The sequence below is a fragment of the Lepidochelys kempii genome, chromosome 3 (assembly GCF_965140285.1).
Source record: "Lepidochelys kempii isolate rLepKem1 chromosome 3, rLepKem1.hap1, whole genome shotgun sequence".
Lineage (NCBI taxonomy): Eukaryota > Metazoa > Chordata > Testudines > Cheloniidae > Lepidochelys > Lepidochelys kempii.
Genome location: NC_136382.1, coordinates 10992088 through 11019790, shown reverse-complemented (window position 1 = coordinate 11019790; position 27703 = coordinate 10992088). Strand labels below are relative to the sequence as shown.

At 48.2% G+C, this 27703-nt stretch overlaps 1 non-coding gene across 1 annotated transcript; it reads left to right on the top strand.

Annotated features, from left to right (window-relative positions):
* The first annotated feature begins 427 nt into the window (after positions 1 to 427).
* On the top strand, positions 428 to 27703 carry LOC140908484 (uncharacterized). The gene is made up of 6 exons (XR_012157881.2): positions 428 to 551; positions 1487 to 1564; positions 3379 to 3498; positions 16966 to 17082; positions 22034 to 22106; positions 27107 to 27703. It is a non-coding gene; the product is annotated as an uncharacterized LOC140908484 (transcript).

Sequence of the window (27703 nt, the reverse complement as noted above, 5' to 3'; positions counted from 1 at the left end):
GAAATCAGGGCATTAGTCTTATGCTCAGTTATTTTTTTAAATAAATATGTTTCTAACTTATTTTTTAAACAACCACCTGGGGCCTCAACAGAGGAGGTATCCCCTTAAATGTAAGCAGTCATCGGCACAGTGACACAGATGCCTGAAATAGCTGTGACCCCCTGATCTAGAAACTTAGCTTAGGAGCATCTGAGTGGCTTATGCACCGTGGAAATATGAATCATTTTGACTCCGCTCAGATTCACCAGATGGCTTCCTGAATACTTTCCTCAGCAGGACAGACACCTGCGAAAGCAGATCCTAATATGAAAGACGAGCCACTGTGCCAACTGACAATTTGGCTATTTTGAAACAAGGGTGAAACGCAGTGTCTGGGACATTTGGTGTTTGTTTGTGTTGTCTTCCAGTGCTGGTGACCACAGTTCACGCCATCCAGGAAGTAACTGGGATTGAAGTGGTATCTGCACCCTGAGCTGGCTCTCTGCACTGGGCTGAATTTCACCCATAGTGAAAATCCATCATCGGTCTCTTCTCTCTATCCTGCTTCTTAGGTACTTACTCAGAAATAAGAGCAATACACATAGAAGGACCAGGTCAGATCCTCAGTGGCATCACTCTGTTGACTGCGCTGAAGCTATGCTGGTTTACCCCAGCTGAGAATCTGGTCCAACAGGAAGAAGAATTTTTTAATTTGGTGTATCCCCTACTTGTGGCAAGAAACATGCTGCAGCTACAGTTTGAAAAGATCTGGGTAATGTCATGGACGTTCAACGTTTGCAGGCTGGGGGCAAATAATAAGACGGGCAGGAGAAACAAAGCCTCATGACTGAAGGGGTGAACTGATCTGCCTTTCGGGATCTGGAAGATTTGTTTTCAAATCTCCGTTAGGCAGGATTTCTTACCTCGCCTGGGGCATTATATGGGAGTTTCACCTCTGTCGGAAGCATAAGCTCTGATGAGTAAAGTGAACAAACACCCTGCTTTTTTCCCCGGCCTGTCCTGTTTCTCATCAATCGAACCAGAAATCCACAGCCTAGCCATGGAACATGGAGGTCTTTCCATTTACGCTCATAACACTCCCTCTGCTCTGGGAAGCCGTTCGCTTCAGCCCCAGGGACAGCAGCATTTCTAATGAGGCCCATGCCAATAGCACCAACCCAGGAGAAAGGGAAAGGGGTCTTCAATAGGTGGAGAGTGACAGGGATCCTTATTTTTCATATTGGCCACCTTAGGTATGGGCCTCTCCGGAAAACAGGAGAGAGGACTGGATAGACAGGTGATCTGCCCCAGTCTGACTGTTCCTATGGGCCTGAGCCTGTTACCATTCCCACCAGGGGCAGATGATGTCCAATATTCCCGACTGCTCCGTTTCAATAAACCCCATTCACATACCCCCAGATTGCCATGTTAGACAGAAGGAGCCGCTCAGTCCTTTGGAAAGATCCTGCACCTCTCTATGTTTCCTTCCTTTTGTTCTAATTCACAGGGAGCTGGACTGGGGATAAAAGGGACAGTTTCTTCCAGTGAAGAGCATTGACGCAGCCTTTGCTCAGCTGTACAGTAGGTGAGTTCAGGGAGGGAACTAATGCACTGGGGTTTGGGAGAAATTCTAGGACCAGGGACTGATGGCTCAGAGCAAGGGAGAGCTGAAAGGAGAATGTGACTGAAATAGTACAGAGCCAGTAAAGTTGATGGAGCACGAAAGACAACAGGGTTTTTCTTCGGGCGCATGGCTGCAGCAAGCAATTGATGTGTATAGAATAAGGAAACACACTGTCTGAATTCAGTTGCAAACTAAGAGCCATACAGACCTTTCCAGGGCACCATCCCTTGAACTCCTTTCTGGCCGGCAATGTTAATTGATGCATGTGTTTATTAGCATAGTTTAAATGTGCCCATCTTCTGGTCTAGCTAGTCAAGTGCCTTGGACCAAAGCTGGGGATAGGCGGAAGGGGGGAAATAGTTATATAAAAAGAAATGAGCTTGGCCCATGAATCAAGACATTGCCTTTGCTCTTATTGATAACATTCATGTTTCAGTAAGGGCTTTCTCCAGCTCAGACCAACTTCTCCTTCTGCCAGACCCTGCCCCGAAGTTAGATTCACAGAGTACATCTATACTGCAAATCAACCAACCAGACACGGCCACGAGTCTCCGAGCTCGGGTCAGCTGGCTTGGGCTAGCAGTGTAGCTGTTCCTGCTTGGCTTCCGAACCCCAGCTCCACCCCAACTGGGAACAGCTCCATGACTATTTTTAGCTCCATAGTGTGAGCCCTGCAAGCCTGACTCCATTGACCCAGGCTCTGAGCCTCACGGCTGTGGGGTTTGAGTTTTTTTGCGGTATAGATGTACCCATAGAGTTTAAGACAAGAAAGGATCATTAGATCATCTAGTCTGACCTCCTGTCCAGCATAGGCTATTAAATGGTACCCATTTACCCCTGCATTGCGCCCAGTAACTTGTATTTAACTAAAGCCAATTTTCCACAAAGGTGCCTCGTCCTGATCTGAAGCTATTCAGAAATGGAGATGCCACCATTTCCTTGTTTCCATTTATTCCAGGGGTTAAATACAAACATTAAACCTTATTTTTCATTGGAATTTGTCTGGCTCCAGCTTCCACCCATTGGGTCTTGTTCTGCCTTTCTCTGCTAGATCAGAGCGCTGGATACTTTTTTCCCCATTAAGGTATTTAGATACTGTAAACAAGGCACATCTCAATCTTTTCTGATTGAGCTTCCTTAAGTCTCAGAATGATGCTAATACTGTAATTAACTGGGTAGTCAGTGTATGTGGGGGGGGTGGAAGGGAATATTACTGCCCTCTAATGGATGGAATTTGAACATACTCATGTGTCTTAGCCCCTATACCACTGACAGCTCATGGAGATTCTCCATAACCCACGTAATCTGGACCTGGACCTGTGGAGCAGGAGGATCTGAATTCAGTTTCCCACTGTCTCTGTGATCATGAAATGCAGCATGGCAACAACTGTGAAGTTGTAAGTGACCACAAATTTCTTAGAGAACTTCACACATCAAGTGAAGGCCACACGCTGGCTTATAAACATTAGTGAATCCATTGCTTATGACATCACAACCTGTTGCTGTGGAAATGATTTTGATGTCACAAACTTAACATTATTGCTCTGTTATATGATCAAGACAGAGAGGGAGACAAACTGCTAGGGAGTGACTTGACTGCAGTGCAAACGGCTGAGAAAAAACAGGCAAACCTCTGGCAGAGAATTAGGTTGGACTGCCTAGGTGCTGCCCTGTACAGTGTAACCTGTTGGGAGCAAAGGACATTGTCCGGCCAGACAGGCCTGGTTTTGACTACCTTGTTTGGAAGCAGAGACTTTAATCACATTTACTTGCAGCTGCAAATCGACGCTGAGGAAACCTTTGTATGTCAAGTGACATCCGTCAGCTTTCAGATGCCACCGGCCTCTGCTGAGCAGCCACCCACAGGACCAGCAAAAACCGATTCCCTCATAAAGGTTGGTCTTTAATGAAAGGTTGAACAGAGTTGCATTGGAAACCACAGGGGATATTTCAAAGGGGTCTCCTCAAACAGGGGTTGTTTATTGGGTGTGGCGTCCTTTCACTTTGACACGTGAGAGCCCCATAGTTAACGGAGTTCATTCCATAGCAGAAGAAGGAGGGTACAATGGTCAGGCTAGCCTGGGACTTAGGACACATGGGTTCGATTCCCTGCTTTGCCACAGATTTCCCGAGTGACCTAATGCAAATTATTCAGCCTCTCTGTGCCTCAGTTTCCCCTCTGTAAAATGGGGACAACAACACTGCCCTGCCTCCCAAGATTGTTGGGAGCAGCTCGGATCCTATGGTAACAGAGGCCATTTACGTCCCATAGATAGGTAATAAGGACCTGATTCTCCCCTCACAGTGGTGAGAATTAGGAGTAGCTCCATTGAAATCAGCTCAATTACACAAGGTATAAAACTGGTGTGATTGGAGAATCCAGCCCTGGGCATCGAGGGCTAATATGAACATGAGTTAAATTGGTATGAAAAAGATACTTGTGAGAAAGGAGCTCAAGCCCTGCCCTGCACAGACCAGACCTAGCCCTCCAGCCATGGGAGGGGTTAGTCCTTGATTATACTTGTGCAGCTTGTCATGCTATTGAAAAAAAACAAACAAGTAAGGTGTGTTACTTGTATGCACTGGTGCCTTGTGCACATCTCCCCTTTCTTGGTATACCTTCTTCATTTAGCAAATATGAATATTAGCTGCTGCCCTTGATTTAAGTCCTGAAAAACATTATTGGGTCTGCAGGATAATAAAAACAAAACCCAACTCAGAACTGTACTGCCATTTAGCTACATTTCTCAGGCCAAGCTTGCCCAGGGGTGAGAGGAACAAGGGCTTTTCAAAGATTATGGCAATAGGAGTTTGATACCCTGGTGTTATTCAGGCTGGTCTACACGCTGGAGGCTCTGCTGGCAGAGTGTAGACACAGGCTACAATCAGCAGAAGGGGTTTTTCTCCCGGGATAGGAATACCGCCTCCCTGAACCACCTTAGCTTCTGTTGGCATAGCTGTGTCTACACTTCGGGTCCTGTTGCCATAGCGGTGTCGGTCTGGTGTGTGGTTTTTTTCACACCTATGCTGGTGTCATTTTTAGTGTGGACCCGCCCTTAGATAAATCACAGGCCAGGTCTACACTGGACATAACTACAGCACTCCACGGTGTGAATAATTCACACACACCCCCCAGGCACCAGAGCTACGCCAACCTATCCCCCACTGTAGACCCAGGTAGGCTGATTGAAGAATGCTTCGGTCGACCTAGCTACCCCCTCGCTTGGGAAGGTGGAGTTTCCACAGCGACAGAAAACCCCTTACGGGGTAGGGCACTGTAACTATGCTGTTACGTTCCCCGTAGTGGAGACATGGCCTCAGTGTTGCTGCCTTAGCAGAAGCGGCCACACACAGATCATTCCCCAGCGAGACACACTCAGCCTTGGAGCATTTACCCTGCCTCACTTCCTAGATCGATTCCTGGCTGCGTCTCTTAGGAAAATGAGTTGCTGCTTCAGGTTGCCATGCAAACCGCCAGCATCCGGAGCCAAGAAACGCACGAAGTCTCTGAGACCAGTGGCTCTCCGTTTGTCCTACAGACAGAGCAAACAAATGGCTGCCAGTCAGCCCTACAGTGCGACAGGGTGAAGAGCCGGGACAGGAAAGCACTCTGGGAAGGTCACAGCTCAGAGACGCTGTCTTGGCTGCAAACCTTATTTGCTTCCATTGGCTTTGCATTAATAACATCCCGGATTTCCATACTAAACAAAAGAGCATAAGGGAAGGATCAGGCCCTTCCTTCCCAGAACTGGAAAGTAAACACTGCCTCAACTATCTGCTCATTCCAGGCTGTAAGCACGCAGGACAGCTGCTGGGTGACTGGAGCTGTGAGGGTGGCATGAGGAACCCCCTGGGAAATTCAGCTTCTTAGATTTGCCTGCATGGAACCTCACAATGGCCAGGGGAGCTCAGTGCTTCTCCGGGGAGTAAACTGAGGCACAGCGAGGTGACGTGACTTGCCCATAGCAGGCATGTGACAGAGGTGGGAAGAGACTTCAAGAGTGACAGCAACTAGCTCTGTCCTCCAACCACTAGAGAATACTTCCCGATCCTCACTGACACAGCTGGGGACTCTGGGAGGGCACTGGCCAAGGTGAGATTGGTCCCCCATGCAGGGCTTGCCCATCCATGTACCACTCTATCGCTCCTTGTGCACATAGGACCCGATCTTACACCGCTGAGATCAATGGAAGCTTTGCCATTGCCCTCAGTGGAAGCAGGATCTAACCCAGGGAGGGGCTGGCACCCTCCCGTCCCGCTCCCCCACATCCCCAGGAAACGGGTCCAAGTTTCATTTGCAAAGATGCTGGCAGTAAACGTGAACGTACGCCAGCAGGATGCCAACATGCAGCACCAGCTCCCTCAGAGCAGGGCATTTTGCACGAGATAGGACCCAGCTGGTTTTTCCCATACGTCATTTCCTCAGGGTCACCTCTGGGCTTCTCACCAAGTACGCAATAATTTCCGCTGCCTGTGATTTCATGAAATCCTTCCCCTCTGCCTATTCCACTGTAATATCTGAGGACCTCTTGCCCCCTCCATTTATTCTCACAGCACACCTGGGAGGGACAGAAGTGCCTCTATCACCCCTTTTCAGGTGGGAAATAGAGGCATGGAGATATTCACATGACATGTACAGACCATCTGGGATAGAGTCCGGAACTGAACCAGATCTCTCAAGTCCCCATCACGTGCCTGGACCACCAGATTTGCTGCACTGGGCCCATTTCTGTCTTCACTGCCCCATCACCCCACCGGCTTTCCCTACTTCACAGGGTACTGTGAGAACAAAAGCCCTTAGTGGTTGTGAGCGGCTCAGATTCTACATGATTAGGGCCATAGAGGTGCTAAAAGGGAACTAGAAAAAGACAACAGAGTTATATGGGGAGTAATGAAAAGCAGAATTTAACCCTGTGGTGGATGCTTCTACTTAGATTGGAAGCTCCAATCAAGCTTAGATTTGGATCAGGAGCTGTCTTTTTGTTGTGTGTTTGTACAGCACCTTGCACAATGGGGTCCTGGTCCAAGTGATACCACAATGCAACTAATAACAGGACACGGGGAGACCTTTAATTTTACACACACACACACGCACGCACGCCCTCTCACGCTCTGATGGAGCTTTTACTTTTGTTGTTTCTTGACCAACGTGTGATAGCTACATGCCATACAGGACAAAAGGCACTAATTCCTTGGCAAATAAGGCCCCACGCAGCTCTCAGGTCAGCAGAGAGATGGTTTAGCGAGACGTCTGCCCTGGCACACCCAGGACAGGAAGTGGGAATGCCTCTCACGTCTTAGTGAAACCACACTTTGCTCTCCACATGCGTAAGCCCGGTCTCTTAAATGTGACCCCAGCTTGTATGGATTCCATTGACTTTCAGGAAACATGACGTCTGAGTTATGGGGGGGACCAGTAATCAGGGCTCTTCAGAGGCCAACCTACGCTGCCCTAATGGGGTTATTACATACGCAGCTAATTATGGCAGCTGCAAGGAAGAGAAGCAACTGAGGTGCTCAAAGAAACCTTTGAGCTGCCACAAGCGGAGGGGCCAGTCAGCCGGCTTCAAGGGAAGCTGCCACAAAGGCAGGCCCCGAAACTGCTCTGCAGCATGTCACACTGGCCTTGCTCAGGGCCTTTCGGCGGTCAGGGGATGTTTAAGGGCTTTGGGCAGCCTCATTAGCTTGCCGGGGCATGTGGGTGTTGGGGAACAGGGAACAGTTTTGATGCAGCCTATTGCACTTTCTAACCACACCGTATTTATTTACAGGGGCTTCCCATGGCCCCCGAGCTGAACTTCTACATTCCTCTCCTAAGTGTCTGACTCTTGAACCAAGTGGAGTTAAAACTGTTGAAGAGGGTCACAGGAGGAGAGGAAGGATGGCCCGGGTTCAATTCCCCACTCTGGTGCAGACTTCCTGCGTGACCCGTGGCAAGGGACGGAGGACCAGATTTTTCCAAGTGTGCCTAAAAAGGAAGATGCCTAAACATGAAGGGAGGCACCTAGGGCCAGATTTTAAAGGGATTTAGGTGCCTAAATACATTTGAAACTATCTGGCCCTAGTGGGATTTTCAAATGTGCTCAACTCCCATTGCTTTCACTTTTAAGAATCGCACTAGGCACCAATACCATCATCTTTAGATACCTAAATAGCTTTGAAAATCTGGTCTCTCCGTGCCTCTCTCTCCCCAAAATGGGAGACACCAGGGTGTTGGGAGAGTTGTGTTAGTGCAGCCACCTTAAGGGCGCCCCCTTGTGGCTCCAGGATGGCGCTTCAAGCAGCCCCCTGCCTCATTTTCTCTCTTCCAAGCGCTCGCAGTTCCCTCTTCCCCAGGGCCAATCGCCTGCCCACATTCTCCACTCTCATGTCATAAGATGGAGCACCCTCCTGCAGCAGGCCACAGCATGACCAGTGCACCTGCCTTAGCCCTGGTCTACACTAGGACTTTAGGTCGAATTTAGCAGCGTTAAATCGATGTAAACCTGCACCTGTCCACATGATGAAGCCCTTTTTTTTCGACTTAAAGGGCTCTTAAAATCGATTTCCTTACTCCACCCCGACAAGTGGATTAGCGCTTAAATCGGCCTTGCCAAGTCGAATTTGGGGTACTGTGGACACAATTCGATGGTATTGGCCTCCGGGAGCTATCCCAGAGTGCTCTATTGTGACCGCTCTGGACAGCACTCTCAACTCAGATGCACTGGCCAGGTAGACAGGAAAAGAACCGCGAACTTTTGAATCTCATGTCCGGAGACTGCGGGAACTGTGGGATAGCTACCCACAGTGCAACACTCCGGAAGTCGACGCTTGCCTCGGTACTGTGGAAGCACTCTGCCGTGTTAATGCACTTAATGCACTTAGAGCATTTTCTGTGGGGACACACACTCGAATATATAAAACCGATTTCTAAAAAACCGACTTCTATAAAGTCGACCTAATTTCGTAGTGTAGACATACCCTTACTTTCTCCTGGCATCCCCAGTAACTCCGCACAAACTTTCTGAATATAAGCAGCCCTTGGTGAGGTTCATTCACTACCAAGAATCCCGCGGCCAAAGTCCAGAATTCCCCACCACAGACTGAACAATACACTGAAATCCCAGCACCCCAAGTGCAGCTCCAGCATCTCTCACCATGCTCCAGCTCTCCTGTACAGCTTCAGTGTCTCTGACCCACCCTACTTAGACCCTGAGATACAGCTCAAGCATCTCTCACCATGGCTCACCCCAGTCCCTCTAGCTGGGGTGCTTCTCCACCCTCTTTCTTTCCCAGGTACAGCTCCAGCTCTTGCCCAGAGACACCAATGGGCTAAATTCTCCATCATTCCTCCAGCTTCAGCTATCCGGCTCACAGAACCAGCAGGCATCTCCCTCTGCTGCTGTCAGCCCTTAGTCCTCTCCAGCCATGGCTGTCTGGCTTGGGGAAGTTTGTACATAAGAATAGCCCTACCGGGTCAGATCAAGGGTCCATCTAGCCCAGTATCCTGTCTTCCGACAGTGGCCAGTGCCAGGTGCCCCAGAGGGAATGAACAGAACAGGTCATCATCAAGTGATCCATCCCCAGTCACTCATTCCCAGCTTCTGGAAAACAGAGGCTAGGGACACCATTCCTGTCCATCCTGGCTAATAGTCATTGATGGACCTGTCCTCCGTGAACTTAACTAGTTCTTTTTTGAACCCTGTTATGGTCTTGGCCTTCACAGCATCCTCTGTAGGTGACCTCCAACTGCTTTTTGCTTTCAGGGACATCTGCTTAACCAGGGACGTCTGACCGCTGCCTTCCTCAGGGGCGGCCCTTCACTGATGCGCTCTCTTTATTGGTCCTGAACCCAATTTCTTTCAAGGGCCAGTTACCCTGTTACAGGGGTCATAAAAATACCCATGATAGATGGCTTGGGTCTTTGGCTCTTACAACATACATAATATAAAGCCGTGATACTCTGACTGAGGCTTGCGAGCCGCAGGCGGCTCTTTAATGGGTCTCCCGTGGCTCTTTGCAGCACAATATTAAAATATGGTGTCATTTAATTATTGACCAATCAGGATGCTTTTACTGTGTTATTAACCAACTGTAGTTAATAAAATAATAATACTTGATCAGTCATTTTGCTGTGAGAATAATATTTTATATACAGAGAGAGAGAGAGTAAATCGACAATAAATTCACATTACTGTGGTTCTTCTGGGTAACGTTGATTGCTAATTTGGCTCCTGAACCACTGACGTCTGAGTATCACGGATATAAAGAAACCACATGGGCACAGAGGGGTCCAAATAACCATGTTTATTAACTACATACGAACAACAGGCAAGGTCTAGCTCCACATACACACTGCTTCTGAGACACAGAACCCAGTGAGCACCCTTAGAGGGTCTGCAAACTATTTAGAGGGATAGTACCCAATTCATATACAGGCCATAAAGATTCCTATTCCAGCATTAGAGCTAAAGTAATGCATCTGTCGCTCAAGGACCTTGTGAACATAAGATTCAGTAAATGGATGCAGAAAGGATGTTAATATAAAAGCCGGCATGGTGGAAGAAAGAATCACTGGCTGAAGACTGTTGTAACTTCCCAGCTCTCTTCTGTATCAATGCAGCTCAGGCTTCATTAGTCATTTGTTCCAAAAATAGATAGCAGACCTAGAGATGGGGATCCTGACCTTAGATCCTAACGACAGAACTTTGGGGACGTTTGAAAACCTGATCCAGATCCAGACCCTGGAATTTTCCTGACCAGATCCAAATGTTACAAGTGGCCACCTCTCTTTATACGGGATGAGCCAAATTTTGGTGTGATTCAGGATCCAGTTTCCAACTCTGAAGTGTGAACCCGTGTCTCTAAGCAAAGTACACTTGATGAAATCGAGAGTGAATAGCAAATTGTGACCACAGACACAGACACGGGGGTTGTCAGTGGAGATCCAACCTTTGCTGCAAGAGGAAACACCCGCAGCCCTGGAACGGCTAGATCACAGCCGGCAGCGTGTGCACCCAGCCACAGCCCTATTACAGATTAGCACCTCAGCTGGGAATTGAACTGCTGCGGACGTTCTGTTCCTCAGGACTAGTTTGTGTCACAGGGAAAGTATGCTATGCTGACTTATCTGGGTTACATTTGAAAATAGTAGTGATAGTAGTGAATAGTAGAGATTAACGCTAGTTAATTTCAAACCACTTTAGAAAGATGGTCAGGATCATTATCCCCATTTTCCACATGGGGGAAACTGAGGTACAGAGAGAGGAAAAAGTGACTTATCCAATATCATCAGCAGGCCAGTGGCAGACCCAGGAATAGATCCGGTGTCACAGGGCAGCACTCTATCTACTAGACACTTCCTCTCTAGGGTGACAGCTTTGTTTTTAAACAGACATAGTTATACCACTATAACCCCTACAGTGAATGAAGTTATACCTGGTATAAGGGTGCCTTATACTGGTATAGTTATCCCCCTTCCCACAGGGTAACATCTATACCTTTATAAAGTACTTTTATACTCCTATAGCTGTGACCACATTGGGGCAGACCCAGGGCTGTATCACTTTCACTAGAGCAGTACAGTTAAAGTGGTACAACTTTACAGTGTAGACAGCTCTAGAAAGGCTCCGGCTCTAGAAAGACTTAAGCACATACTTCAGTCCGATCCTATTCAGGAAAGTGCCTAAACCACGTACTTAAAGCTAAGCAGATGTTTTTCAGTGCTGAGCTGCGATGGTTTTCTAAATCAGTGCCTTAGTGCATGCAGACATTTCTCCTTTAGTGCCAGGCCCCAGGGAGGGTAAGAACTCACCATTCAGCAACAACTGATCAGGAAACTTTGTTAGCTCAAGATGTAGGAGCTTGTGCTTTCAGTGCTGAAACTCCCAGGCTCCATCCCCATTAGGAACCTGTGGGGTCTCCACATGTGCAGTCAAAAGATGTGTTATAGAAGGACAGTTGAACTTGACACCAACAGTTAAAGGCATTTATTATGGTGATGCATCAGGCCTGAAGGCATCCAGGTAACCAAATGCCTTGTTGTACGTAATTTCTAACATACAGCGAGCAGTAGGGTTGTGCAAATTTGCAAGGAAACACAAGATGGTTTCCCAATGGTTTGGGATTATATCGCAGACTCCAAACTGGGGGCCAAGTTTGTCAAAGCAGTCACGGAATTTCCTGGTTTTTCATTTACCTAATAAATCGGTATTATAAGATTCCAGGATTGTTGCTCTGAAGCCTAGAACGTCTGTTGAGTCAGTGTGAAGGGATGGAAACAGTTACAAGCAGGACTGAGAGCTCCTTTTGTTCAGAATATGACCAGGTTCAATTATCACTGGGATTCATGGTCTGTTACTGTCCAATTTTTCAGTTCTCAGCCATTAGGTCTGTACAAATTACACCCATGTGACAGTGTTGCACGTATCTATGCCATGCCAAGCCTCCTGGATCATTGTGACAGAAGTAGCTCAGCCAATCAATGCCCGTACTCTACAGCCAATCTGCATGCAACAATTTCATTGGTTGTATGAGGGAGACTGCAGAGATAGTGGATTATTTGATCCACTTGGCACAGTTCTTCAAAACTACCCCGACAACACCACAAACAGCACACGACAATGCCAAACACACACAGCCCCTCACCGCAGCACACGGCCCTCATTCACCCCCAGCACAAACCCACATATCTCTGCCAGCATAGCACAGCACACACACACACACACACACACACACACGAGATAACCCCAAACAGCCTAGAATGGCTGTTGAGTCAGTGTGAAGTGATGGAAACAGCAACAAGCCTGGCTGGGAGCTCCGTTTGTTCCGAATGTCACCAGCTCCAGTCCCCGTGACAACCCGCTGGCGTGCTGGAGTCCAGAGGCTCCGTGGCAGCTGCAATGTGACAATTGATCAGATAAGGGAGGGAGGAACAACTCCATAGGGTGACAAAGAGGAGTTCATGCCTGCAGCCGGGGGGCAGCTCTGTGCACAAACGTTGGGGAACATTGCTCACTGGAACACAGCACACGGAAACAAGAACTGCCCCCCATCCCCACTTTCAGCTTTTTTTAAACACGTAAGACTTCATAAATTACATCTGTGCAACAATATGGGCTTTCAGTGATTCATGCATATATATATAATTTTAATAGTGAAAGTGCTATGAATTAAGTACTTCATTATACATTTAATATATGTCTGTGCATATAATGCTGAGAGGCATTTGGTAATGAAAGTTCTTGTGCCAACGAGAAGAAATAACCTAATCTTCTATCTAGATCATCTTTCCTAGGTACCCGTAGGGTCTATATTACCAGAGGATCTGAGCACCCTGAAAGAGTTATAGAAGTAGTATCCCTCTTTTACAGCCTAGACACATAGACGCTAACCAATTTGTCCCAGGTCATGCAGAAAGTCTGTGGTGTAGTACCCAAGCCCTAGGCTTGGGCTCTAACCACTGGACCATCCTTCCACTCTGTACTTAGCACATACATACACATAGAGCCCTTGCTCCCCTCCTCCGACCCAGAGAGAAACTTTTTAGGAAAAGTGCTATGTTCTCATGCCATTGTGCTTGTTTCAAACACCTTAATCCCACTTTATTTAGCACTCGCTGATTGCTGGCAGCGCGTGCAGAAACACAGAACAGCCCCAGCCCCTGCCCTGAGACACAAACCAGCTCAGCTCCGGTTTGTGTTTTGATTTCAGATATCATAACTGCCTAATTGTGGAACTAGGTTCCCAAACAGGCCTGGCAGGTTTGCAGAGTACTTAACAACCCAGATCTCATTCTAATATCCCTTGCACAGACTGACACATCTTCCATTGGCCCGTTATGGATTCTTCACCCATTTAGTACTTAGCACCCAGCATGTTTAATGCTTCAGCACTAGGGCAGAGTGAGGTGTCTTAAAGGGGGCAGAAGCAGCTGCCTGAGATTACTGCCTGGGCACGGGGGCTCTGCAGCTGGTGTGGAGCAAGTGAAAGGGATTTCCCTTCGCCTGCTGCCAGCCCCAGCGTAGATCAGGCGGAGGGGGCTTGTCGAGGCTGCGGCTGGTATGCACTGTGCTTCAACTCTTCCCTGGCTCCCAGAGCAGCATGAGAAGCTGCACACAGGGTAGAGCAGCCCTGAGGCTCTTCTCACATACACCAGGGCTGGACAGTTCCCTGTACAGCCCCCGAATACAGACAGGGCAAAGGGGGCATGAAGCCACTTCTCCCCCATATGCCCCTCCTCCATCTGTGCTCCAAGCACGGAAATTCACTGAGCATCAGGCCCTGCTGGAAAGTACGTAAATACTCTAAAAATAGTGGTCATTTCCTGCATTCGCTCGTTGGTTACCGGTTTGGGACCTGATCCACAGAGAGGTTCAACAGTCCTGTTGAAGCGGGTGAGAGCTGAGGGTGCTCTGCCTCTTGCAGGATTGGGCCCCCGTCTCTGCCAACAGATGTCAGCCATGGACTGGTTCCCAGACTCTGCTCGGAAGTCTCCAGACGGGGCTGTTCACGAGACGCTGAACAGTCACGCTGTGAGGAGTCGATAGTGCAAAGCTGCATGTTTCCATCCCTGGGCAGGGCTCAGAACGATGTTCCTCCCTCTATGAAACCCCCACTGAATGCTCCTGGAATCGGGAGGGCCTTTGAGCTGCCGCTTTTGTTCTAATCGTCTCTTGGGGCAAGGTATATTTTTTCCACACAGACAGCGTGTGCCCCAGGCTTTTCACCGTATAGCAGATTCACTCCCCCCACTACCCAGGAGGGCGGTTATAACATTTCAGAGCTATCTTTTATTCTGTTCCTTAACCTCCCCATAGCTCATCCTATTCCTTGGGAGATCAGCACAACAGAGAAGCTATATTCTTCAGATCCCCGCTTCATGTTACTGGCTGTACTTTGTTCCTTTCCATTGATGTCACGGGCACAGGATTTCCATGTTGGTTTTTTGTAGGCTTCAATAAGTTTGCATTCCTTGCTGGGTTTCCTCTTGACTTTCTGCTCCCCGTGTGTGTGCTAATTACACAGGCTTACTATATATATATTAACCCTCAGAGTTATTATATTTAAGTAGGTGTTACTAGTTCACAGTAAGCTTCAGAGAGTACCATGATTTCTTAGTGAAAAATATGTAATACACGCAAAGCAGTGGAAATAGTTCTGAGGTAACTTTCTAGGGTTCCGAGTAACTTTCAAATAAAAGCTATTAGACAGTCAGTCTGCCGGTGCTCCTGACACACAGTCTCTTTTGTTGCGGTTACATGGTTCCGACATGCATGCAGTGTTGTGGTAGCCATGTTGGCCCCAGGATATTAGAGAGACAAGGTGGCTGAGGTAATATCTTTGATTGGACTAATTTCTGTTGGTGAGAGAGATAAGGTGACGAATAAAAGATATTCGTTCGTTATTGGTCCAATACAAGATCACGCCAGAGGCGGATTAAGGTTTCCCAGGGCCCTGGTCCAGAGCAAGCACCCCTTTCTGCACTTTCTCAGGGGTCCCACCCCTGTTCCACCTAGGGGCCTGCCCCGCAACCCATTGGCTCCTTTTTCCCCTGCCCCCACTGCGGCCCTAAGACTGGAGAAGCTCTGTCCCCGTGCCATGGTCCCAGGGCCACAGTGGGGAGTGAGAGCTCCTGCAGTCCCAGGGCCGCAGCAGGGGTCCGGGTGCTGGAGCTTCCCCCACCACCCCCGCACTTCTGCAGGGGACCAGGGTCGGGGCACTGGGGCTTCTCCTGCCCCTCCCATCTGGTGCTTCTGCCAGAGAGCAGAGTCGGGCACGGGAGCTTCCCCTGATGCCCTGTGGCTTCTTCTGTGCACTGGGGGGTTCCTCTGCTATGGAAGGAGACAGAGGGCACGGGGAGCTTCCCCCATCCTGCAGCTCCTGTTGGGATGGGGTTGAGGCATTGGGGGGGCTTCCAGGGATGGAATTGTGGGGTGCCAGGGCTTCCCCCCGGCCCCTCCGCTGGGCAGTGGAAGCTGGGGGTCCCCCTGTTGGCTGGGGCCCCTAGGCACGGGTTCCATGGGCCCAGTGGCTAATCCGCCACAGTAACCTTGCCCACTTCATCTCTCTAGGTTCACATGCAGCTAAACACCTTCCCTCAATCTTTCAGAGATGGTTTCTCAGTCTTCATAAGATGGTCATAATATGTAGCGTGTATCACAGGGACTCTTCAGAGCTCGAGAAGAATGGCAGCATCCCAGTCCTGTCCAACACTTCAGACCCCTGTCAGCCAGGGGCATAGTGTTAAAAAAAGACCTGGGAAAACTAACCTTTCTGGTGGTCCAGGCTGGGCAGTGGCATGGTAGGTAAACACCACATTCCCCAAACTGGGGATCTCTGCAGGGAGCAGTTCTTGGGTTAATAGTTATGGGTCCCTAGTTGTTGGGGAAAGAGAAATCTGAAGCCTGTATCCAAAGTGGCACAGGTTCAGGGACCCAGCCCTCCCAGCAGACATGTCTCTCGGTCCTGCGTGGATCAGCCACTGAGCCCACAGGGCTGTCTTTAACTCCTATGTTTATAGCCTCCCCTATAGCCCCAGCTCAATTCTCAACTGGTGATACACGGCAGCGGGGGGGAAGCTGCAAGCTCCACGATGAAAGTATCAGTGCCATTGATTTCAATTTGTTTCACTTATTGAAGAGAAGCTTAAGAGGTGACTCAGTGGTGATCTCTGAGTAGAACCTACCCAGGTGGAGAGCTCTGATAGCACATGGCCCTTTAATCTAGAAGGCAAAGACTTCACAAGCTCCAGTGGCAGGAGGCTGAAGCTAGACTAATTCAGACTAGACATAAGGTGCAAACATTGAAACCGTGAGGGGAAATGACCATTGGAATAACTGGATGCAAAGTCTTTACATCAAGGTTCTAAAAGAGATGTGATTGCTCAAACAGTAACAATGGGCTTGCTGCAGAAGTTACCGAGTAAGGCTCTCTGGCATGCGTTGTGCAGGAGATAATTGTATCACCCTCTTCTGGTCTCAAAGGCTATTACTGGGACCATTCGGGTAGCCACTCCTCCGTGTGGGTAAAGAGCGCACAATCCGGATCAAAGAGGAGGAACATTTTCCATTTATTTGTCTTTAGACTGAGAGCTCCTTGGAGCAGAGATGTCTTTCTTTTCTGTTTGGAGGGCACCTAGCAGGCAGGATGCACAGCCAGGGCTGAATTGAGTTCTCCTGAGTCCCAGCCTCATGCACTATCCACTAGCCCACCCTTCCACTGAACCCCTTTGCCTCTTAGACATGATGCTTTTGAGCACAGTCTGTCTTTTGTCAATGAACAAAGTATCCTAAGCCCTTCCTCACCCTCCCAGGAGTTTCAAAGGCATCCATGAGGTTGAAATCTTTAGAAACTTTGCAGGATTTGTTGTTTTTTTTCTCCAGAGCCTACTTTCAGCAGATGTTCCCTTCCATCAACAACCCCTCTTCCCTGCTCATTTACATATCGAGCCGGAGAAAAGCTACTGAGAACTTGTTCCCAGCGAGGGCCTTTGCGGAAAGGTATGGAAAGCTAATTATAGAATAATGCATAAGTGGCATCAATAATTCAGAAGAAATTATAGTGAGCAGAGCGATCCTCCATGAACATCTCACAGTCAGCACAATCAACCTGCTACAACTCAGCCAGGCTAATCCGTGCTGGAGTTATGGGTGGGAGAACATTTTGTGAACACACAGGACATAGCTCTGTTTTTCTATTCTGTGCCCGCACCTTTCATTCTCCTTCCCTTACTGTCCCTCCACGGGCCTCACAGAACGACAGTTGTTCTAGAAGGGGTGAGACCTCCTTGTACAACTAGTCCGTTGCCAGTGCAAAATTGTTCCCTTATGTACAATATTGTTATTAAAACCCACGGGTGCCAAGCTCGCTCAGGCTCCATGGAAGGAGCAATCAAGACTCTGTGATGGGGTATACAAACACCACACTGGAGAAGAAGGGGTTAAGGAGCAGCTCTGGGCCCAGGTGGTCCTGCCCGGCCACACCTGCAAAGCATGTGTGGGAACTTGAACAGGGAAGAAGAGTGGCTCAGAGGGATGGAGGAAGTGGAAGGGCCTTTCCTTCTCAGGAAGGAGCACTCCAGGAGCTCTTGTTACCTGAGGCTTGGAGATACTGAGCAGACCAAGCCTGAAAAGGAGGGACTGGTGCCTTCTGAAGGGCAGACACTTTAATTTTGTGTTTGGTTCTTTACTTTCTCCTGTAGGAAGGGGGTTGGTCTGGTGGAAAGTGATCTAGGGAGGTAGCTACATAGCACCGCAAGGTGCAGGTCTTAGCTGCCTCCCATTGGGCTCCGGATTGAAGCCCAGTGCAGAGGGTGGGCCCAGGCTCCCCTACCAGGCCCTCGAAAGGGGACAGTGACAGAATTCCATCCCTTGATGGGGAACCTAGGTGGGAAGATTCTGAAGGGGAATACCCAGAAGACAACCTGCCACATTCCGGCCTGATCACTAGGCAGCATGGCTGGTGAGTGTTCCTCTTCACAGACCCTTTCTTCGGTCAGAACAGTGGCAGACAATTGGGTGATGGCCCAAGGCAATAGAACATATAGCAGGCTGCAGCTAGCCCAAATAGGGTGACGGCGGTTTCCTTGGTTGCATACACAGCATCTAGGAGACTGGTTGTAGGCACGGTGTGCTGGCAGCAGAAAACAAGGAGAAGTGGGGGTGAGTGTGACCCTGAGAGGAAGCAGATGGACAGAGCAGCAGGCTTGGGGATGTCTGCGCAAGGAAACCACCTGCTGTTTGTTTCGACCGCGTGCCCTTGTTTTGCAAATAAACAAGATAACACCAAGAACATACCTGACTCATGTCACCTATTTCTCATCCTGATGGAAATATTGGCAAACTGTCCAGGCCAAAGGGGAACTTCTGCATGAGGCCATGCTCTGACTCGGAGGCGCTCAGCTGTTTCTTGTTTGCCATCCTGAAAAGCAAGTGTCCTTTTCTTCTAACACCTGTGGTTCTAGTGGTATGTACAGCAGGGCTGGCAAAGAGCTCATGGGTCCATGTTATCCGACCCTTGGCATCAGGCAAGTTCATTTCCCAGGACCTTCAATTAAATCCATATTCAAAACTAAACAAATATGAGCATAACCAGCACACTGTGCAGGCCAGCCCCCTGCCACATGATCGTGTAGTCCTACTGCCCACGCCTTAGTCCTACCCAGACCCCGCTCCCTCCCTATGCCAAGTCCTCTTATTGTCCTCTTATTGGTTTTACGTAGCCCCAAATCCTGCACGTTTCTCTCTGTGTGGATCCCTGTGTCTGCAGAGAGCCCCATGGAGCCATATTCAAGCTCCTTGTCCTTGCCTTCAAAGTCCTACATAAATTAGCCCTCTCTTACCTTTTGGCTCCCCAGCTTATCCTCTAAATTCCAGCCAAGCCACCAAGCCCCATTCGCTCCCACCTCCCATTCTCCTCTTCATGCCTTCTGCCATCCTATTTTAAGTTGGATTGTGAGTTTCTTGGGGCAGTGACTTATTTTCTTGGTCTGGGAAGCACCATGCACTTTGATGGCCCCATAGAAATACCTTGGCATCTATGTTAATGCCCACCAGGGTTGTGATGAGACCACCACACCTTTCCTAGTTTGTTTTAAATTCAGAGGGATCAGACAAGTGAAAAACTGGAAGCTGAAAATCCGGTGTCCATATTAAATATGCAACAGTCAAGAAGGAACAGCATCAAACTGAGGCTTCCATTAGTTCTTGGATGTTTTCCTTCATTGCTGGGGCATTTGGAAAGGGGCATTTGCAAGCACTGACCTCAGCAAAATGCAATAAGTGGCACTATCTGCTATTTTATTAATATGGAAAAGACAAGCAAGTTGAATGCAAGTCTCAAAAGTCAATCTGAAGCTACCTACAAGCAAGATGCAACTCTCTCTCTCTCTCTCTCTCTCACACACACACACACACACACACACACACAAAAGCAAACATTATCATCCGCATTTTAGTAGCATCTAGAGGCCCCACTGAAGATTGTTGCTGTATTGTGCCAGGCACTGTACAACACACAGTGTGACACAGTCCCTATCCTAAAGAGCTATTTCCTCATGCAGCAGGGCTGAAAGAGTTTTGAAATGATCCATATTATGCTTAAGTCAAAGCCTTTTGTTCCACTTAAAAACCCCTAAAACTAACCCTCTGCTCTATCTAGGAGCCGGAGTTCAGTGACTGACCCAGACAAAGCTCCTGTGACAGATCCCCAAAATTGAGACTCTAGGGCCCTCTGCCGGCAGTTTTCTTTTTAAATATCTAGCTTAATGCCTGGGAAGGAGACTTGTTCAAGGTGAGGAACAGAAATGGGTGTGAGGGGATCCCCAGGGTGCAGCCTGGGACTGTGGGACCACTGTGCCCTCTTAACTCTCCAGCCTCGGCTGACTCACACAATGCCTTGCTAGTGACCAGCAGCAAACTCCTCCAGGGGCTGTTATCCCTCAGCACAACCACATGTGGAGCCCCACACCCACCTAGATTGCATGAACGCTCCCAGAGCCACTCATGAATCAGACAGAGAAAGACACCCATCTGAATCCCCCAGCTCCCAGCCTTGGACCTGAGGAATATACCATCTTGCCCTGCTCAAGACGAGCAGTGCAAGTTTATTAATTCGTTCACCACTTCACCAATGGAAAGTGGATATACACTGGCCTTGTAAAGCGGGGCAGATTTACCACACTTCAGGCAAACTCACTGGTAAAAATAAACAGTTAAACAAATGTATTGACTACAAAAGATAGATTTTAAGTGATTATAAGTGATAGGCAAAAAGTCAGAGTTAGTTACCAAAAAAACCCCACAAAATATAAGAACACAGTTTGAACTTTCAACCCTATTAGACTGGGCAACATCTAGATTAAGCAGTTTTTCTCACCCCACTGGATATTGCAGTTCATAGTACACAGATTTCACCCTTGAAACCTGGGCCAGTCCCCTTTGTTGGAGTCTTCAGTCTTCTGAATGTCTTTGTTGCTTGCAGCATAGGTGGGGGTAGGAAGAGGCAAAGCAGTGGGCCCCCGTGTTCAGTTTTATACCCTTAGTCCATGTGCTTGGAGAACACAGGTCCAGGCATGTCTGGTGGGCATTGCTGAATCACCAGGCAAGGTTGACCAATTCCCCTTGTGTGGTCTTATGCATGTGAGTCATTGAATTGTAACTCCTCTGCTGGACAATGGCTGGTGATGTCTGTTCAGCACCCATCCAGGCATTGGTTACCTCCCTTGTCATTGTCTTTGAAGAGCTAGTATCTGGGCGCTTCCCAAACCCTGAGCATATTTGAGTGAAAACCCATACAGCACGATTCTCATAACTTCATATGCATTAGTGATATACATATTTAAGTAGAACAGTGACTTTCAGCAGATCATAACCTTTCCCTGATAGCTCACATGGCCTGCTTTTTCATGCAAGGTCACAATTATATATAAATGAGGAATATGGGGGTTACAGGGCACTCCCCAAAGGTATAGAATGTCACAATGGGCACCAGCCCAAATTCCAGGGCCCAGCTCCTAGTCTGGACTTGAACTTTCCTAAGGGTCGGGATGTTTGGGTCTGATCCATTGCAGAGAGAGCTCCCAACAGGTGATTGGCTCTCACACTAGCTAGGAACATTACCTCCTGTGGTTCCCTCCCAAGTGCTATTAAAATAGCACTGACACAGATGCAACCCCGAGTAAATGGTCAGATTAAAACAACCAAGATGGAATCCTGGCCCCCTTTATGCCACTGCCATTGACTGCAGTGGGGCAGGATTTTACTGCATGTATCTTGGGTTACAGATTACTCCCCTAGAGACTGACCTATCTGGGGTCAATTTATCCCTGGCCCATTTTTCTCTGAGCTCAAGGAGGAAACAAATCAATGCAGGAACCTGCAACCAGCTTGGTGGTGGAGGGCTAGGGGTCATGCAAATGAACTGGCCAACCAGGAGCGGGTACCTCTCTTGTATGTTATAATTCCCGATATTTATTTGGCCTGCCTTGATACAATTATTAGCCGGTATCCAGGAAACCCAGAGATCCTATGGAAAGGCACCAAAGCTGGTAGGATTGTACTCCCTGATCTCTGATGCTATTTTACACCTAACCTTAGAGCCCGAGTTTACTGGGATTTTAAATCATGGCCCTGTCACAGGGCCGGAATGGAGCAAAGGGCTATTTGGGCCACAGACAGTAGTAAAATTGTATAGTACTTATCAGGAACAAGAGCAAGAGCAAGTTGTGAGGAAATATTTCCTAGCAGCGAGGTCTCTTTGACAGCGGGATAGCCTCTCAGGGGAAGTGGTGTAACTCTAAGTGCTCAATTCATGTGCAACTGAATGGTACATAAAATGAAGAACATGCTGGAGGGGCCAATCTTGTACTGACCCAATGTGGCCCAGGAGATCTTAATCTCTCGAATCTGGAATTTGAAGCCAGGCCTTGTCCTTTGTGTTTGTTTTTTTCAGATTCTTTCCATCATTGAGTTGTTTGTGAAAGAAACAAGTTAAATACATGAACCGATGAAAAGATTCCGGAGGGGTAAGACCCCACGCTTACATTAACTTTGCTGACAGCATTGCTATTCAGACCATATGTTCATCCACAGTAGTTGTGCAGTGAAACCCTGAGATACCTGTGCATGACACTGACCACTCGCTCTGCTCAGGGCAGAGTCCTCCTACTCCTAAGTACAACTATGGGCTCTCTTCATTCTGGAACCATAAAACATTTCGCCAGTGACCACCAGGGGGGGCCAAATCACAGGCAGAAAAAGTATCGAGTCCCAAAGTGCATTCCTCTGTCTCTATCAAAGAAACGGTGTAACTAGCCAGAAGACAGAAAGCAAAATGAGCCAGATTGACCCTCTGGTGTAACACTAGTGAATCCAGTAGAGCGTATGCAAGGGAGGAATCTGGCTTGATCCCTGTGTAGGAGGGTTTATGGTTGGTTGTGTTACTCTCCTGTTTACTGGGGTTGGGCTCGGCCCCACCAGCACCTAGTTCACTGCGTCCCAAGGCGATGGCTTCTTGGACGAGGGACCTGCATAGCAGAAGGGGAGCGACCTGAAGAGGATACAGGTTAGGGAGTATGTGCAGGAAAGCTCTCATGCAGTAGAGCCGGATGGTGTCAAAGCGTTAGGAGGCTCTCTGCAGCGGGGCCCAGGGCAGAAGCTGAGAGACAGAGTATAGGAGGGCCTGTGGGTGAGACCTAAGGACATTGCTTGATTGGAAGCAGGTCAGGGAGATGAAGGAATGGGTTGAGTGTGGGGGATCTTTGTTGCTTGCTACAGGATCCCTGGACTGGAACCCTGAGGAGAGGAGGGCCCGGGTTCTTCTACAGGCCCACTGAGGAAGGATATGTGAAAGCCCCCTGATGTGAGGGGTGGTCTCGTGTGCGCGGAATTGGAATGAAATCCTAGTATTGGGTTGCTGGATGATTGTTAGTTTTGCTGGATCTCTTGCTTCCCTCTGGAAGGGGGATCATAGAAGTGTAGGACTAAAAGGGACCTCAATAGGTCATCAAGTCCAGTCCCCTGCACTGAGCCAGGACTGAGTATTATCTGGACCATCCCTGGGAAGTAGGACTTTGGATGGAGGGCAAAAATCCTTGAAGTACTGGAATGTGCCTAACAAAAAGCAGGAGACTGAAGTGGCTGGAGATGGAGGAGGGGAAACTGAGGCACAGCGACTAAGGCGCTCTTGTCACACGCCTGTTCTGGTGCTACTCTAAAACATAAAAATAGCAGCCATGACCAAGATCAGAGGGCCACTTGCACCAGCCCTCCCAAGACATTTCAAAGGTAGGAGAGATTCCCATGAGCCCTCTGAGGGGAAAAGAGTATGGAGAAACTGTGGGGAGATTGTGCTGAGGTGGGAAAGGGCTGTGACGTTCAGATTGGGGAGCCCAAGAGAGGTTGGGGCCCCGTTGAGACAAGCACTGTACAGACACATCCCTGCCTCTAGGAGTTTACAGTCTAAACAGAAAGACAGATGGAGAAACAGGCATAGAGAAAGTGATTTGCCTGAGCTCACACAGAAGCTGGGGATAGGACCCAAGTCTCCTGACTCCCAGACCAGTCCCATGTCTACTACACAGCGCTGTCTCTTTCTGGAAAAGTGGCTGTAAGGAAAGCTTCTTGGCTTCCCATATATCTGCTGCAAATGTGGTTCAGAGACATCACTTTTCTGAGCCGCTCGAGTTTGACAGAAGAACCAATCCAAAGGCATGGCTCCTGTGTGTTACCTCAAATGCCCACCACAGATCAGCAGCTGCAGACACCTATAATTATCTGCTGCAATTATCCACATGCTTTTATTGCCTCCAGCTGTGACTACTTGCGTGTTCTCGGCAACTGAATTGTTGCAGCATGCACTGCTCAGATACGCAACAAAACGCTCAGAGCTGGGTACTCAGTCGGTTTATGATTCGATGAAAACAGCACAGCTCCACTAAAGTGGATGGACCAGTTCTAACTTACACCATCTGGGAATCAGGGCCAAAGTGTCTGTCTCCATTTCCCCCTGCTCTTCAGAACACTAATATACAAATACCGCAACACAATGCCTTTGAATTGTGTCCGTAATGCGTGGCTGTAGATAGATAACGTGCCTCAGAACCTGGAAGAATCCCAGAATACTTCCATTTACTACTGTATCACTGAGTATGGATTGTTATATGCTTGCAGTCTGTCCGGCATACTCCTATACTTGAGAACGGTGTCTCAAAAGTGCGAGGTGTTGGCCTAATTATGCTGTCACTGATGCCGATGGTTAAACTGCCATTTAATGGGCACATAGTCTGATCTATGTTGAGCACTTTTGAGCCCTCACCCATAATTCACTGTCTCTAGCATCTTCCGAACAAACTGTGGCCCAGATGCTTTGCAAAGTTACATCGCTCAGTCATGGAGCCAAACGCTGGAGGGCGAGAGATGAAGGGAGAAAGTGATGCGAGACAGGCTGGTAATGAGACAGTCTGAAACAACCTTTCTGTAGCTCTATGGGGGCTGAAGTGGAGAAAGCTCTTGCACCAACCACAGTGATACCGTTAATAAAGAGCTAAAAACATGGGACAAAGTGGGACAAAAATTCCATTGACTTGAATGGTGACAGGTTTCAGAGGGGTAGCCGTGTTAGTCTGTATCAGCAAAAACAACAAGGAGTCCTTGTGGCACCTTAGAGGCTAACAAATTTATTTGGGCATAAGCTTTCCTGGGCTAGAACCCACTTCATCCGATGGATGAAGTAAAAGATACAGGAGCAGGTATAAATACATGAAAGGACGTGGGTTGCTTTACCAAGTGTTAGGTCAGTCTAATGAGATAAGTGAAGAGTCTGAGGAAAATCTCAGTTCTGTGAGCAAAGGCTGTTGCATATCTTTCCCACATTGAAGGGAAGGTGAACTTTATTAAGGAGCTTACTTTGTACAGATCCCTGTGCAGTGCAAGATGGTATAATTCTGGGCTTATACTCTAGTGGGGAGTGCGAGCCTTGGGAGGTGGGAAATTGGCCGTCTTTCTTTGAGTGGCTTAGGTAAAGCACTCAGATAACTCAGTGGGGTGTGTGGCGCCACCTGCTGTCGTGTTGGGTGACAACAGGGCCTGGAGAGGCTGGCTATGCGTCTCCAACAAAGCAGTGTGAGCAGGGCCAGCCCTGCTGGGTGGTGAGAGGGGTGCAGAGGTTCTCAGGGCTCCCAGATGCACCCTGGGGGCGTCAACCCAGCACAGGGGGTATTAGGGTTATCATAGAATTAATTAATTAGCCTCTTACAGTTTGTATGGCAACGTCCACCTTCTCGGTATGTATGTATATATATCTTCTTACTATATGTTCCATTCTGTGCATCCGATGAAGTGGGCTGTAGCCCACTAAAGCTTATGCTCAAATAAATGGGTTAGTCTCTAAGGTGCCACAAGTCCTCCTGTTCTTTTTGCGGATACAGACTAACACGGCTGCTACTCTGAAACTTGTCAAAATAGAATATCAGGGTTGGAAGAGTCCTCAGGAGGTCATCTAGTCCAACCCCCTGCTCAAAGCAGGACCAATCCCCAATTTTTGCCCCACGTCCCTAAATGCCCCCTCAAGGATTAAACTCACAATGCTGGGTTTAGCAGGCCAATGCTCAAACCACTGAGCTATCCCTCCCGCCACTATAGTGAGTGTTACTACAGTGCCCCAGATGAGTGCTAGGAAACGTACAGACCAGCGATGTGGTCCCTGCTCCAAAGAACTTACACGCTACGCTCTAGAGAAGGATGGCATGGCTGGCAGAGAAAGACCCTATGATCCTTAGGATAGATGAATTAGCTACTGGCTATAGGAGATAGTGCAGTGAAGTAGCTGAGGTAAGCTCCTTGACGGGTGTCAATCAGTATAACTCTTCTGAAGTCAATGGAGCTACACTGATTTACCCAAGCTGAGAATCTACCCTTTGGAGTGCAGCGGGGTGAAAGGAAGGAAGCCCTAGAGGCAGGTGGACAGAGATGGAACCCTTGAACTATGGATGTGGTTAAAAACCAGGGGAGGACCAGAAGCAGCAGCAGCAAAGAGCACAGGAAAGAATCTTAAAACAAGCTGCGTCCCCCAGTGTTCTGCCCAGCTGGTCAGTGGAATTTTGAAGAGCTCTGACATTCGGAAGTTCCCAGCAGGTGGGGACAGAGAACTGCTTTTTATTAATAGCACAAATAGCTACCTATCTTCCAGATCCCTTCATGAAGGTATGAAAGGATGATTTCAACTAACCTCAAACAAGCAGCATCTGGCTCTTATGTCTGAAATTTCCTCTTATTGTTCAGAGTAACACTCTGAGATTGCTAGAATTGAAAGCAGTTACAGAGGGTGGAGGCGGGGAGACACTTTTGGTTGTTTGTTTACTCTGTGAATAGTCAGTTTGCCTCTTTCCCCTACATAGTCAACAAGGGAGAAAAACAATTAAGTAATAATATTACCTACCGCCTGTGGATCACTCTTCATCAATGGATCTCAAAGAGCTTCACGATCTCTATTTATCCTCACCATACTCCAGATGGGGAAGCAAGACACAGACAGTAAATGACTGGCCCAAGGGCCCACACACAATCTGTGGCAGATCAGGGAACTGAACCCAGGTTTCATGCCCAAACCACCCTCTCTCTAATTAAATGTGATGGTAAGACTACAAACTGGGAGGGGATTTGAGGACAGGTGCAGGACCCAAAACAGCTTAAATATATTTTTAATTGACTAGATTTTGTATGGATGGTGTCCCCTTAAATAAAACCCAAAACAACACTATACTTGTGCTACCTTCCAGTAACTCTCCCCCCCCCAGTTTGATACACTGCTGGTAACCATTGCTCTCTGTTTAGTCTCTCAGCCGCATTTCAGTCTTCATGGCCATGCTCCAGCTTGATTTAGTTTTTTTCAATCAAATCCAGCTTGATTTAGTTTTTTTCCGGGAAGGTTTGGTGAGACACAATGTAAAGTATTTGATATATTTGGAATTGATTACACCCTCTGCTTCCCTTCCTCTCTTCTTCTACGGCTGTCAATCTACTACAGTTCCTCACGGATTATGAGGAGTCACACGCTGGCATAGTGCCTACAGTCACCTCTCTGGATTGACTCAGACCTGCCAGTAGAACAGCCTACCTCCAACTAACAGATGAGGGAGGTTTTTCAAAGGCACAAACTTCAGTGAGCCGCCTAATCTCCATTGGGTTTCAAACCGCCTTTTGTGATTCCGAGGATCAGATCTTCAGCTCATGTAAATGTATGTAAATTTACATCAATATGTAAATGTTGTACCTCAAGGAGCGATAACAACTTACCCCAGCTGCAGATCTGGCCCTGAAAATCTCTTCCTAAAGCAGGAGGACCACTGGACTCAATACCCGCTTCTGACTGGGATACTGGCGCACGCAGCTAGTTTGTTATAATATTTCCTGCTCACAAGGTAGGAGGGATGCACCGATGCCTGGACAGTGATGGAAGTGGCTGAGAGACGGAGGGACTAATTGTACACCCACAGGGCCAGGTTGCTAACAGGGGGGTTGCAAATATAAAGAAAGGAAACCAAGCAGCAAGGCTGGATGGAAAATGAGAAGCCGTCTTTACCAAAAACCAGTTTCAAAATAAACCCATTTTTCATTTTTATTA